Source organism: Scyliorhinus torazame, unplaced genomic scaffold (genome assembly GCF_047496885.1).
Source record: "Scyliorhinus torazame isolate Kashiwa2021f unplaced genomic scaffold, sScyTor2.1 scaffold_204, whole genome shotgun sequence".
Classification (NCBI taxonomy): Eukaryota; Metazoa; Chordata; class Chondrichthyes; order Carcharhiniformes; family Scyliorhinidae; genus Scyliorhinus; species Scyliorhinus torazame.
In genome coordinates, this window is record NW_027307931.1 from 20,075 (window position 1) to 32,821 (window position 12,747).

Below are 12,747 nucleotides of genomic sequence, written 5' to 3' on the forward strand. Positions count from 1 at the left end.
GACGGTCGGCGGACGGGCCCCCCCGTGGACACCGCGGGGTGGGTCTGTCGGGGCTCCGGCGAGGGAGCGCGTTAGATCCTGGGTCTTTCTGATGGGGCTTCGGGACCTGCCGAGAGATCGGATGGAGCTAGGATCATTCCCCTCGGAGAGAGGGAGGGGGAGAGACAGGGAGGGAAGGACGGAGAGGGGGGGGGGGGGCGGAGGGACACGGGAGGGAAAGAGGGGGAGGGAGGGAGATGGGAGGGAGAAAGAGACGGTGGAAGAGAGAGACGGTGGGGGAGAGAGAGAGAAAGACGGTGGGGGGGGAGAGAGAGACGGTGGGGGAGAGAGAGACAGTGGGGCAGAGAGAGAAAGACGGTGGGGGAGAGAGAGTGGATGGGGGAGAGAGACGATGAGGGGAGAGAGAGACGGTAGGGGGAGAGAGAGAGTTGGTGAGGGGGAGGGAGAGACGGTGGGAGACAGACGGGAGAGAGACGGTGTGGGGGAGAGAGCGAGACGGTGGGGGGAGAGAGACGGTGTGGGAGAGAGAGACGGTGTGGGAGAGAGAGAGACGGTGTGGGAGAGAGAGACGGTGTGTGGGAGAGAGAGACGGTGTGTGGGAGAGAGAGACGGTGTGGGAGAGAGAGAGACGGGGGAGAGAGAGAGAGACGGTGTGAGAGAGAGAGACAGTGTGGGAGAGAGAGAGACGGTGTGGGAGAGAGAGAGACGGTGTGGGAGAGAGAGAGACGGTGTGGGAGAGAGAGACGGTGTGGGAGAGAGAGACGGTGTGGGAGAGAGAGAGACGGTGTGTGAGAGAGAGAGACGGTGGGGGAGAGAGAGACGGTGGGAGAGAGAGAGAGACGGTGTGGGAGAGAGAGAGACGGTGTGGGAGAGAGAGAGACGGTGGGAGAGAGAGAGAGAGACGGTGTGGGAGAGAGAGAGACGGTGTGGGAGAGAGAGAGACGGTGTGGGAGAGAGAGAGACGGTGTGGGAGAGAGAGAGACGGTGTGGGAGAGAGAGAGACGGTGGGGGGGGAGAGAGAGAGACGGTGTGGGTGAGAGAGAGACGGTGTGGGAGAGAGAGAGACGGTGTGGGAGAGAGAGAGAGACGGTGTGGGGGAGAGAGACGGTGTGGGAGAGAGAGAGACGGTGGGGGGGAGAGAGAGAGACGGTGTGGGTGAGAGAGACGGTGTGGGAGAGAGAGAGACGGTGTGGGAGAGAGAGAGACGGTGTGGGAGAGAGAGAGACGGTGTGGGAGAGAGAGAGACGGTGTGGGAGAGAGAGACGGTGTGGGAGAGAGAGAGACGGTGTGGGAGAGAGAGAGACGGTGAGGGAGAGAGAGACGGTGTGGGAGAGAGAGACGGTGTGGGAGAGAGAGAGACGGTGTGGGAGAGAGAGAGATGGTGTGGGAGAGAGAGAGACGGTGTGGGAGAGAGAGAGACGGTGTGGGAGAGAGAGAGACGGTGTGGGAGAGAGAGACGGTGTGGGAGAGAGAGACGGTGTGGGAGAGAGAGAGACGGTGAGGGAGAGAGAGACGGTGTGGGGGAGAGAGACGGTGTGGGAGAGAGAGAGAGACGGGAGGGAGAGAGAGAGACGGTGTGGGAGAGAGAGAGACGGTGTGGGAGAGAGAGAGACGGTGTGGGAGAGAGAGACGGTGTGGGAGAGAGAGAGACGGTGTGGGAGAGAGAGAGACGGTGTGGGAGAGAGAGAGACGGTGTGGGAGAGAGAGAGAGACGGTGTGGGAGAGAGAGAGAGACGGTGTGGGAGAGAGAGAGAGAGACGGTGTGGGAGAGAGAGACGGTGTGGGAGAGAGAGACGGGGAGAGAGAGAGACGGGGGAGAGAGAGAGAGACGGTGTGGGAGAGAGAGAGACGGTGTGGGAGAGAGAGAGAGACGGTGTGGGAGAGAGAGACGGTGTGGGAGAGAGAGACGGTGTGGGAGAGAGAGAGACGGTGTGGGAGAGAGAGACGGGGGAGAGAGAGAGAGACGGTGTGGGAGAGAGAGAGACGGTGTGGGAGAGAGAGAGACGGTGTGGGAGAGAGACGGTGTGGGAGAGAGAGACGGTGTGGGAGAGAGAGACGGTGTGGGAGAGAGAGACGGTGTGGGAGAGAGAGACGGTGTGGGAGAGAGAGACGGTGTGGGAGAGAGAGACGGTGTGGGAGAGAGAGACGGTGTGGGAGAGAGAGACGGTGTGGGAGAGAGAGACGGTGTGGGAGAGAGAGACGGTGTGGGAGAGAGAGACGGTGTGGGAGAGAGAGAGACAGGGGAGAGAGAGAGAGACGGTGTGGGAGAGAGAGAGACGGTGTGGGAGAGAGAGAGAGACGGTGTGGGAGAGAGAGAGAGACGGTGTGGGAGAGAGAGACGGTGTGGGAGAGAGAGACGGTGGGGGAGAGAGAGAGACGGGGGAGAGAGAGAGACGGGGGAGAGAGAGAGAGACGGTGTGGGAGAGAGAGAGACGGTGTGGGAGAGAGAGAGAGACGGTGTGGGAGAGAGAGACGGTGTGGGAGAGAGAGAGACGGTGTGGGAGAGAGAGAGACGGTGTGGGAGAGAGAGACGGGGGAGAGAGAGAGAGACGGTGTGGGAGAGAGAGAGACGGTGTGGGAGAGAGAGACGGTGTGGGAGAGAGACGGTGTGGGAGAGAGAGACGGTGTGGGAGAGAGAGACGGTGTGGGAGAGAGACGGTGTGGGAGAGAGAGACGGTGTGGGAGAGAGAGACGGTGTGGGAGAGAGAGACGGTGTGGGAGAGAGAGACGGTGTGGGAGAGAGAGACGGTGTGGGAGAGAGAGACGGTGTGGGAGAGAGAGAGACAGGGGAGAGAGAGAGAGACGGTGTGGGAGAGAGAGAGACGGTGTGGGAGAGAGAGACGGGGGAGAGAGAGAGAGACGGTGAGAGAGAGAGAGACGGGAGGGAGAGAGAGAGACGGTGTGGGAGAGAGAGAGACGGTGTGGGAGAGAGAGAGACGGTGTGGGAGAGAGAGACGGTGTGGGAGAGAGAGACGGTGTGGGAGAGAGAGACGGTGGGAGGGAGGGGGAGAGACGGTGGGAGAGAGAGAGACGGGAGGGAAAGAGAGAGAGACGGTGGGGGTGGGGGAGAGAGAGATGGGGAGTACGGTGGAGTGATCCGGAAGGTTCTGCCTGAAAGGGAGACGGAAGCAGATTTGACAGGAACTTTCAAAAAAGGGGGGGACGCAGCTAATTACCGGAAAGTGCGGGGGGGGGAGCGATTTACAGAGTTATCGTGTGGGGAGGGGCTGAAAGGGAGTGGGGACGAATGGAGACCGGGCTAGCAGGGGCCGATGGGCTGTGAGCAGGCTGTACGTCCCAGGCCCGGATTGTCCAATCGAGGCCTCCGAGAGGGATTCGGATGATCACGAGGGGGTGGGGCGGAGTCACGATGCTCGATTGGTGGTGGGGGGGGTCGATGGGCCGAACGTCCATCTCCTGCGCCCTGCCGATTCTTAGATTAGATTTCATAGAATTTACAGCACAGAAGGAGGCCATTCGGCCCATCGAGTCCGCACCGGCTCTTGGAACGAGCACCCTACCCACGGTCAACACCTCCACCCTATCCCCATAACCCAGCAACCCCACCCTACACGAAGGGCAATTTTTGGACACTAAGAGGCAATTGATCACGGCCGATCCACCTCACCCGCACATCTTTGGACTGTGGGAGGAAACCGGAGCACCCGGAGGAAACCCACGCAGACACGGGGAGGACGCGCAGACTCCGCACGGACAGTGACCCAAGCCGGGAATCGAACCCGGGACCCTGGAGCCGTGAAGCAATTGTGCTAACCACCATGCTGCCCCATCTCGGTGTCCACGTACATAGATCCCTGAAAGTTGCCACCCAGGTTGAGAGGGTTGTTAAGGAGGCGTACGGTGTGTTAGCTTTTATTGGTGGAGGGACTGAGTTTCGGAGCCACGAGGTCACGTTGCAGCTGTACAAAACTCTGGTGCAGCCGCATTTGGAGTACGTGCGTGCAATTCTGGTCACCGCATTATAGGAAGGACGTGGAAGCGTTGGAAAGGGTGCAGAGGAGATTCACCAGGATGTTGCCGGGTATGGAGGGAAGATCTGATGAGGAAAGGTTTGAGGCTGTTTTCGTTCGAGAGAAGAAGGTTAAGAGGTGACTTAATTGAGGCAGACAGGATGATCAGAGGATTGGATAGGGTGGACAGTGAGAGCCTTTTCCCTCGGGTGGTGATGTCTAGCACGAGGGGACGTAGCTTTAAATTGAGGGGAGATAGATGTAGGACAGACATCAGAGGTAGGTTCTTCACTCAGAGAGTAGTGAGGGCGTGGAATGCCCTGCCTGCAACAGTAGTGGACTCGACAACACTAAGGGCATTCGAATGGTCATTGGATCGACATATGGACGGTAAGGGAATAGTGTAGATGGGCTTTAGAGCGGTTTCACAGGTCGGCGCAACATCGAGGGCCGAAGGGCCTGTACTGCGCTGTCACGTTCTCAGCTCGAAGTGAGCAGGGAAGCCCAGATGCGCACATCCCCTTTAAGACGGGTCAGCCCAGGATCGCTCGACCAGGAAGTGAGCCGGCAGAGAATGTGACACCGGGAGCTGGTCGCGTGAGTTCTTATTTCCATTGCTTTGAGGTGGGTGGGTGGGGGGGGGGGGGGGGGCAGCTCCCGTGACCCCTGGCCAGGCAGCAGGGACAGGTGGGCGAGCTGCAATCCCCCCCCCCCCCCCCACCCACAGCCTCGACAGGGATCTGAGCTCGGAGGACGGACCGGGAGAGGGGGAGAGGTCCCTTTAAATCCCTGCGGGCCAGTTCCGTGGTCCCTTTTAGACCTCCAGGGCCTGCGGATCTGTAACTATCCAGCCAGACGCCTCCGGGGGGCCGAGGGAGACCCTGTTTACACCGACGTAGCTCCAGATATCTGTGTGTGTGTGTGTGTGTGCGCAGGAGGGAAATCCCCCCCAACAAAGCAATTGCATCGCCTCTCCAAATTCCTCGCAGTGTTATTCATCGGAGTCTCGTTCACGTCCTCCAGTCCCCCTACACCCCTCCCTATCTCTGTAACCTCTCCAGCCGCTACACCCCTCCCTATCTCTGTCACCTCCTCCAGCCCCCTACACACCTCCCTATCTCTGTAACCTCCTCCAGCCCCTACACCCCTCCCTATCTCTGTAACCTCCTCCAGCCCCTACACCCCTCCCTATCTCTGTAATCTCCTCCAGCCCCACTACACCCCTCCCTATCTCTGTAACCTCCTCCAGTCCCCCTACACCCCTCCCTATCTCTGTAACCTCCTCCAGCCCCCGACAACCCTCCCTATCTCTGTAACCTCCTCCAGCCCCCTACACCCCTCCCTATCTCTGTAACGTCCTCCAGTCCCTACACCCCTCCCTATCTCTGTAACCGCCTCCAGCCCCCTACACCCCTCCCTATCTCTGTAACCTCCTCCAGCCCCCCTACACCCCTCCCATCTCTGTAACATCCTCCAGCCCCCCTACACCCCTCCCTATCTCTGTAACCTCCTCCAGTCCCCCTACACCCCTCCCTATCTCTGTAACCTCCTCCAGTCCCCCTACACCCCTCCCTATCTCTGTAACCTCCTCCAGTCCCCCTACACCCCTCCCTATCTCTGTAACCTCCTCCAGCCCCCCTACACCCCTCCCTATCTCTGTAACCTCCTCCAGTCCCCCTACACCCCTCCCTATCTCTGTAACCTCCTCCAGCCCCCTACACTCCTCCCTATCTCTGTAACCTCCTCCAGTCCCCAACACCCCTCCCTATCTCTGTAACCTCCTCCAGCCCCCTACACTCCTCCCTATCTCTGTAACCTCCTCCAGTCCCCTACACCCCTCCCTATCTCTGTAACCTCCTCCAGTCCCCTATACTCCTCCCCATCTCTGTAACCTCCTCCAGTCCCCTACACCCCTCCCTATCTCTGTAACCTCCTCCAGCCCCCTACACTCCTCCCTATCTCTGTAACCTCCTCCAGTCCCCAACACCCCTCCCTATCTCTGTAACCTCCTCCAGCCCCCGACAACCCTCCCTATCTCTGTAACCTCCTCCAGCCCCCGACACCCCTCCCTATCTCTGTAACCTCCTCCAGTCCCCCTACACCCCTCCCTATCTCTGTAACCTCCTCCAGCCCCTACACCCCTCCCTATCTCTGTAACCTCCTCCAGTCCCGACACCCCTCCCTATCTCTGTAACCTCCTCCAGCCCCCTACACCCCTCCCTATCTCTGTAACCTCCTCCAGCCCCTACGACCCTCCCTATCACTGTAACCTCCTCCAGTCCCGACACCCCTCCCTATCTCTGTAACCTCCTCCAGCCCCCGACACCCCTCCCTATCTCTGTAACCTCCTCCAGCCCCCGACACCCCTCCCTATCTCTGTAACCTCCTCCAGCCCCTACACCCCTCCCTATCTCTGTAACCTCCTCCAGCCCCCGATACCCCTCCCTATCTCTGTAACCTCCTCCAGCCCCTACACCCCTCCCTATCTCTGTAACCTCCTCCAGCCCCCTACACCCCTCCCTATCTGTGTAACCTCCTCCAGCCCCTACAACCCTCCCTATCTCTGTAACCTCCTCCAGCCCCCTACACTCCTCCCTATCTCTGTAATCTCCTCCAGTCCCCTACACCCCTCCCTATCTCTGTAACCTCCTCCAGCCCCCTACACCCCTCCCTATCTCTGTAACCTCCTCCAGTCCCCTACACCCCTCCCTATCTCTGTAACCTCCTCCAGTCCCCACACACCTCCCTATCTCTGTAACCTCCTCCAGCCCCCTACACCCCTCCCTATCTCTGTAACCTCCTCTAGCCCCCTACACCCCTCCCTATCTCTGTAACCTCCTCCAGCCCCCTACACCCTCCCTATCTCTGTAACTTCCTGCAGCCCCCTACACCCCTCCCTATCTCTGTGACCTCCTACAGCCCCCTACACGCCTCCCTATCTCTGTAACCTCCTCTAGCCCCCTACACCCCTCCCTATCTCTGTAACTTCCTGCAGCCCCCTACACCCCTCCCTATCTCTGTGACCTCCTCCAGCCCCCTACAACCCTCCCTATCACTGTAACCTCCTCCAGTCCCCTACATCCCTCCCTATCACTGTAACCTCCTCCAGCCCCCTACACCCCTCCCTATCTCTGTGACCTCCTCCAGCCCCCTACAACCCTCCCTATCTCTGTAACCTCCTCCAGCCCCCTACACCCCTCCCTATCTCTGTAACCTCCACCAGTCCCCTTACACCCCTCCCTATCTCTGTAACCTCCTCCAGTCCCCCTACACCCTCCCTATCTCTGTAACCTCCTCCAGCCCCCTACACTCCTCCCTATCTCTGTAACCTCCTCCAGTCCCCTACACACCTCCCTATCTCTGTAACCTCCAGCCCCCTACACCCCTCCCTATCTCTGTAACCTCCTCCAGCCCCCTACACCCCTCCCTATCTCTGTAACCTCCTCCAGCCCCCTACACCCCTCCCTATCTCTGTAACCTCCTCCAGCCCCCTACACTCCTCCCTATCTCTGTAACCTTCTCCAACCCCCTACACCCCTCCCTATCTCTGTAACCTCCTCCAGCCCCCTACACCCCTCCCTATCTCTGTAACCTCCTCCAGCCCCCTACACTCCTCCCTATCTCTGTAACCTCCTCCAGTCCCCTACACCCCTCCCTATCTCTGTAACCTCCTCCAGCCCCCTACACCCCTCCCTATCTCTGTAACCTCCTCCAGTCCCCGACACAGTGTGGAGCTCCCTCAGCACTGACCCTCCCACAGTGCGGAGTTCCCTCAGCACTGACCCTCCCACAGTGCGGCGCTCCCTCAGCACCGACCCTCCCACAGTGCGGAGCTCCCTCAGCACTGACCCTCCCACAGTGCGGCTCTCCCTCAGCACCGACCCTCCCACAGTGCGGAGCTCCCTCAGCACCGACCCTCCCACAGTGCAGCGCTCCCTCATCACTGACCCTCCCACAGTGCGGAGCTCCCTCAGCACTGACCCTCCCACAGTGCGGCGCTCCCTCAGCACTGACCCTCCCACAGTGCGGCGCTCCCTCAGCACTGACCCTCCCACAGTGCGGAGCTCCCTCAGCACTGACCCTCCCACAGTGCGGAGCTCCCTCAGCACTGACCCTCCCACAGTGCGGCGCTCCCTCAGCACTGACCCTCCCACAGTGCGGCGCTCCCTCAGCACTGACCCTCCCACAGTGCGGCGCTCCCTCAGCACTGACCCTCCCACAGTGCGGCGCTCCCTCAGCACTGACCCTCCCACAGTGCGGAGCTCCCTCAGCACTGACCCTCCCACAGTGCGGCGCTCCCTCAGCACTGACCCTCCCACAGTGCGGCGCTCCCTCAGCGCTGACCCTCCCACAGTGCGGCGCTCCCTCAGCACTGACCCTCCCACAGTGCGGCGCTCCCTCAGCGCTGACCCTCCCACAGTGCGGCGCTCCCTCAGCACTGACCCTCCCACAGTGCGGAGCTCCCTCAGCGCTGACCCTCCCACAGTGCGGAGCTCCCTCAGCACTGACCCTCCCACAGTGCGGCGCTCCCTCAGCTCTGACCCTCCCACAGTGCGGAGCTCCCTCAGCACTGACCCTCCCACAGTGCGGAGCTCCCTCAGCACTGACCCTCCCACAGTGCGGAGCTCCCTCAGCACCGACCCTCCCACAGTGCGGAGCTCCCTCAGCACTGACCCTCCCACAGTGCGGCGCTCCCTCAGCACTGACCCTCCCACAGTGCGGAGCTCCCTCTGCACTGACCCTCCCACAGTGCGGAGCTCCCTCAGCACTGACCCTCCCACAGTGCGGCGCTCCCTCAGCACTGACCCTCCCACAGTGCGGCGCTCCCTCAGCACTGACCCTCCCACAGTGCGGAGCTCCCTCAGCACTGACCCTCCCACAGTGCGGCGCTCCCTCAGCACCGACCCTCCCACAGTGCGGCGCTCCCTCAGCACTGACCCTCCCACAGTGCGGCGCTCCCTCAGCACTGACCCTCCCACAGTGCGGAGCTCCCTCAGCACTGACCCTCCCACAGTGCGGAGCTCCCTCAGCACTGACCCTCCCACAGTGCGGAGCTCCCTCAGCACTGACCCTCCCACAGTGCGGAGCTCCCTCAGCACTGACCCTCCCACAGTGCGGAGCTCCCTCAGCACTGACCCTCCCACAGTGCGGCGCTCCCTCAGCACTGACCCTCCCACAGTGCGGAGCTCCCTCAGCACTGACCCTCCCACAGTGCGGCGCTCCCTCAGCACTGACCCTCCCACAGTGCGGCGCTCCCTCAGCACTGACCCTCCCACAGTGCGGCGCTCCCTCAGCACCGACCCTCCCACAGCGCGGAGCTCCCTCAGCACTGACCCTCCCACAGTGCGGCGCTCCCTCATCACTGACCCTCCCACAGTGCGGCGCTCCCTCAGCACTGACCCTCCCACAGTGCGGAGCTCCCTCAGCACTGACCCTCCCACAGTGCGGCGCTCCCTCAGCACTGACCCTCCCACAGTGCGGAGCTCCCTCAGCACCGACCCTCCGACAGTGCGGCGCTCCCTCAGCACTGACCCTCCCACAGTGCGGAGCTCCCTCAGCACTGACCCTCCCACAGTGCGGCGCTCCCTCAGCACTGACCCTCCCACAGTGCGGCGCTCCCTCAGCACTGACCCTCCCACAGTGCGGAGCTCCCTCAGCACTGACCCTCCCACAGTGCGGCGCTCCCTCAGCACTGACCCTCCCACAGTGCGGCGCTCCCTCAGCACTGACCCTCCCACAGTGCGGAGCTCCCTCAGCACTGACCCTCCCACAGTGCGGCGCTCCCTCAGCACCGACCCTCCCACAGTGCGGCGCTCCCTCAGCACTGACCCTCCCACAGTGCGGCGTTCCCTCAGCACTGACCCTCCCACAGTGCGGAGTTCCCTCAGCACTGACCCTCCCACAGTGCGGAGCTCCCTCAGCACTGACCCTCCCACAGTGCGGAGCTCCCTCAGCACTGACCCTCCCACAGTGCGGCGCTCCCTCAGTGCTGACCGTCCCACTGTGCGGCGCTCCCTCAGCACCGACCCTCCCACAGCGCGGAGCTCCCTCAGCACTGACCCTCCCACAGTGCGGCGCTCCCTCAGCACCGACCCTCCCACAGTGCGGCGCTCCCTCAGCACTGACCCTCCCACAGTGCGGCGCTCCCTCAGCACCGACCCTCCCACAGCGCGGAGCTCCCTCAGCACTGACCCTCCCACAGTGCGGTGCTCCCTCATCACTGACCCTCCCACAGTGCGGCGCTCCCTCAGCACTGACCCTCCCACAGTGCGGCGCTCCCTCAGCACTGACCCTCCCACAGTGCGGAGCTCCCTCAGCACTGACCCTCCCACAGTGCGGCGCTCCCTCAGCACTGACCCTCCCACAGTGCGGCGCTCCCTCAGCACTGACCCTCACACAGTGCGGAGCTCCCTCAGCACTGACCCTCCCACAGTGCGGCGCTCCCTCAGCACTGACCCTCCCACAGTGCGGCGCTCCCTCAGCACTGACCCTCACACAGTGCGGAGCTCCCTCAGCACTGACCCTCCCACAGTGCGGCGCTCCCTCATCACCGACCCTCCCACAGTGCGGAGCTCCCTCAGCACTGACCCTCCCACAGTGCGGCGCTCCCTCAGCACCGACCCTCCCACAGAGCGGAGTTCCCTCAGCACTGACCCTCCCACAGTGCGGCGCTCCCTCAGCACTGACCCTCCCACAGTGCGGAGCTCCCTCAGCACTGACCCTCCCACAGTGCGGAGCTCCATCAGCACTGACCGTCCCACAGTGCGGCGCTCCCTCAGCACTGACCCTCCCACAGTGCGGCGCTCCCTCAGCACTGACCCTCCCACAGTGCGGCGCTCCCTCAGCACTGACCCTCCCACAGTGCGGAGCTCCCTCAGCACTGACCCTCCCACAGTGCGGCGCTCCCTCAGCACTGACCCTCCCACAGTGCGGAGCTCCCTCAGCACTGACCCTCCCACAGTGCGGAGCTCCCTCAGCACTGACCCTCCCACAGTGCGGCGCTCCCTCAGCACTGACCCACCCACAGTGCGGAGCTCCCTCAGCACTGACCCTCCCACAGTGCGGCGCTCCCTCAGCACTGACCCTCCCACAGTGCGGAGCTCCCTCAGCACTGACCCTCCCACAGTGCGGAGCTCCCTCAGCACTGACCCTCCCACAGTGCGGAGCTCCCTCAGCACTGACCCTCCCACAGTGCGGAGCTCCCTCAGCACTGACCCTCCGACAGTGCGGCGCTCCCTCAGCACTGACCCTCCCACAGTGCGGAGCTCCCTCAGCACTGACCCTCCCACAGTGCGGAGCTCCCTCTGCACTGACCCTCCCACAGTGCGGAGCTCCCTCAGCACTGACCCTCCCACAGTGCGGAGCTCCCTCAGCACTGACCCTCCCACAGTGCGGCGCTCCCTCAGCACTGACCCTCCCACAGTGCGGAGCTCCCTCAGCACTGACTCTCCCACAGTGCGGAGCTCCCTCAGCACTGACCCTCCCACAGTGCGGAGCTCCCTCAGCACTGACCCTCCCACAGTGCGGCGCTCCCTCAGCACTGACCCTCCCACAGTGCGGAGCTCCCTCAGCACTGACCCTCCCACAGTGCGGCGCTCCCTCAGCACTGACCCTCCCACAGTGCGGCGCTCCCTCAGCACCGACCCTCGCACAGTGCGGAGCTCCCTCAGCACCGACCCTCGCACAGTGCGGAGCTCCCTCAGCACTGACCCTCCCACAGTGCGGAGCTCCCTCAGCACCGACCCTCCCACAGTGCGGCGCACCCTCAGCACTGACCCTCCCACAGTGCGGCGCTCCCTCAGCACTGACCCTCCGACAGTGCGGCGCTCCCTCAGCACTGACCCTCCCACAGTGCGGAGCTCCCTCAGCACTGACCCTCCCACAGTGCGGCGCTCCCTCAGCACTGACCCTCCCACAGTGCGGAGCTCCCTCAGCACTGACCCTCCCACAGTGCGGAGCTCCCTCAGCACTGACCCTCCCACAGTGCGGCGCTCCCTCAGCACTGACCCTCCCACAGTGCGGAGCTCCCTCAGCACTGACGCTCCCACAGTGCGGAGCTCCCTCAGCACTGACCCTCCCACAGTGCGGCGCTCCCTCAGCACTGACCCTCCCACACTGCGGAGCTCCCTCAGCACTGACCCTCCCACACTGCGGAGCTCCCTCAGCACTGACCCTCCCACAGTGCGGCGCTCCCTCAGCACTGACCCTCTCACAGTGCGGAGCTCCCTCAGCACCGACCCTCCCACAGTGCGGCGCTCCCTCAGCACCGACCCTCCCACAGTGCGGAGCTCCCTCAGCACTGACCCTCCCACAGTGCGGAGCTCCCTCAGCACTGACCCTCCCACAGTGCGGCGCTCCCTCAGCACTGACCCACCCACAGTGCGGAGCTCCCTCAGCACTGACCCTCCCACAGTGCGGTGCTCCCTCAGCACCGACCCTCCCACAGTGCGGCGCTCCCTCAGCACCGACCCTCCCACAGTGCGGCGCTCCCTCAGCACTGACCCTCCCACAGTGCGGCGCTCCCTCAGCACCGACCCTCCCACAGTGCGGCGCTCCCTCAGCACTGATCCTCCCACAGTGCGGAGCTCCCTCATCACTGACCCTCCCACAGTGCGGCGCTCCCTCAGCACTGACCCTCCCACAGTGCGGCGCTCCCTCAGCACTGACACTCCCACAGTGCGGCGCTCCCTCAGCACCGACCCTCCCACAGTGCGGCACTCCCTCAGCACTGACCCTCCCACAGTGCGGCGCCCCCTCAGCGCTGACCCTCCCACAG